The sequence below is a fragment of the Sinocyclocheilus anshuiensis genome, unplaced genomic scaffold, assembly GCF_001515605.1.
Source record: "Sinocyclocheilus anshuiensis isolate Anshui unplaced genomic scaffold, SAMN03320099.WGS_v1.1 scaffold41, whole genome shotgun sequence".
Lineage (NCBI taxonomy): Eukaryota > Metazoa > Chordata > Actinopteri > Cypriniformes > Cyprinidae > Sinocyclocheilus > Sinocyclocheilus anshuiensis.
The window spans coordinates 160,578-162,994 of NW_015539849.1; positions in this window are offsets into that span (position 1 = coordinate 160,578).

A 2,417-nucleotide genomic window follows, 5' to 3' on the forward strand; every position below is an offset into this window, starting at 1 on the left:
TATGTCAGGGGTGCCCAAACTCAGTCCTGGAGGGCCGGTGTCCTGAAGAGTTTAGCTCCAACCCCAATTAAACACACCTGAACCAGCTAATCAAGCTCTTACTAGACATACTAGAAACTTGAAGGCAGGTGTGTTGAGGCAAGTTGGAGCTAAACTCTGCAGGACACCGGCCCTCCAGGACCGAGTTTGGGCACCCCTGTTCTATGTAAATATGTGAATTTTTGATAAACATAACTGAATACTGACAGACAAATGAAATATCAAAATATCCACTGCATCGTGATGTGCTGCTTTAGCAGAAACATTCACTTGCAAGGTGGAGGGTGACAGCCCACACTCGAACCCTTCTTGCAGGAAAGAAAGTACAACTCCGATCTGGCATCTTCAGGGGTCTTCTTGGCAAGAAGAAGCTCATCTGGTAGAGGGAGCTCTGGCTTGAGTGATGGTTTCTACCATGCCTGGTGGCAGATCACTTAAGTCTGCCGCGTCCCATCCAGGAACCACACGTGGAGGTTCCAGAGGTCTGGACGCGGGTGCCATATGGTGCCCTGCCCCTACGAAAGAAGGTCCTTCCTCAGGGGGATCCGCCAGGTAGGGGCTGTCGCGAGGAGCAAGAGTTCCGAAAACCGGGTCCGGGTGGGCCAGTAAGGCGCAACCAGCAAGACCTATTCCTCATCCTTCATGACCTTGCACAATGTCTGTTTCAAGAAGGCTCACTGGGGGAAACGCATACTTGCGTAGGCCCTGGGACCAGCTGTATGCTAGTGCATCTGTGCCGAGGGAGGCCTCGGTCAGGGAATAGTACAACTGGCAGTGGGAGGACTCGCGGGAAGCAAACAGGTCCACCTGAGCTTCCCTGAATCAACTCCAAATCAGCTGGACCACCTGGGGATGGAGTCGCCATTCTCCAGGATGAGTGAGCTGCTGTGAGAGCACTTCGGCTGCACGGTTGAGCTCCCCCGGAATGTGGATGTCACGCAGCGACTTGAGCTGTGTCTGACTCCAGAGGAGATGGCAGGCGAGTTGCAACATGCGACGTGATCATAGACCTCCCTGACGGTTGATGTACAATACAGCATAGCATGGTGTATGCCCAGACTTGGAAGACAGCGCGATTGTGGCTATCATCAGAGGACAGGAAACGACTGCAACCAAGAGGACACAGACGGAATAGCATCTTTAAAAAGACGCAGATCGTCCGCGATTTGCTGGTCTGTCGTGCTACAGAGTGGTTTGTGATTGTAGCTCCGCTTTTCTGTTGAATCTCTATCTTACTATCACTCTCTGTTGTTTAAAGTGATAAAATATAACTTAATACCCACATTATTTCTGATATTATATATCAAACTAATCTGATTAATTTGATCGTTCGCTTTTATTCTAAAACCGAGCGTGCAACACGTGTGCATCGCGTTAACATTCATTAGCCGGTTAGCTTGTCATTCGCGTTTCCATTTCCGTATATTGCTGTTTTCTTTTTTTCTCTTGCTCCGTTTCTTTTCTCTCTCGCTCTGTTTTTTCACGAGTTCATCAAACAACAGTGGTAAGTCAGAATCATTTTTCAATCACGGTGAGTAATGGCTTCTTCTCCTGCTATTGTTGTTTGCACCGCTTGCCACATGTATAGTTTAGCTCTCTCTGTCGGCGACGAGGGATTCACATGTGATAAATGCAGGGAAATAGTTAGGCTGACAGAGAAGGTTTCAGAATTAGAGACACGCATCCAAACTTTAATTGAGGATAGTAAGAATGTGAGGGCTCTAGATACGGCTTTGGATGTGACTAGCTCAGGGAGTCCTGTACATTGTTCAGTTCCGGTTACAGAGCCTCCGCAGCAGGGCGACTGGGTGACTGTGAGCATCAAACATCAGTGGTAAGTCAGAATCACGGTGAGTAATGGCTTCTTCTCCTGCTATTGTTGTTTGCATCACTTGCCACATGTATAGTTTAGCTCTCTCTGTCGGCGACGAGGGATTCACATGTGATAAATGCAGGGAAATAGTGTGACTGTGAGGCAGCATAGTCGTGGGTCAAAACACAGCTCTTCCATTCTGATCAAAACATCAAACAGGTTCTCCCCACTCAGTGACGAACCCACTGAGAAACCTGATCAAAGTGCTCTAGTTATTGGCGTGAAAATAGACGTGAAAATAGAGACACCAGCCACCACAGTCCAATGTTTACCGGGAGCCAGAGCGCCTGACACCTTAGCAAATTTAAAAGTGCTGGCTAATTCTAAACGTAAATTCAGTAAGATTGTTATTCACGCCGGTGCTAATGATGTTCAACTTCGCCAGTCTGAGATCACTAAAAATAACATTAAAGAGGTGTGTGAATTTGCAAGTACGATGTCAGACACTGTAATATGCTCTGGTCCCCTCCCTGCTTACCGTGGTGATGAGATACATAGCAGACTG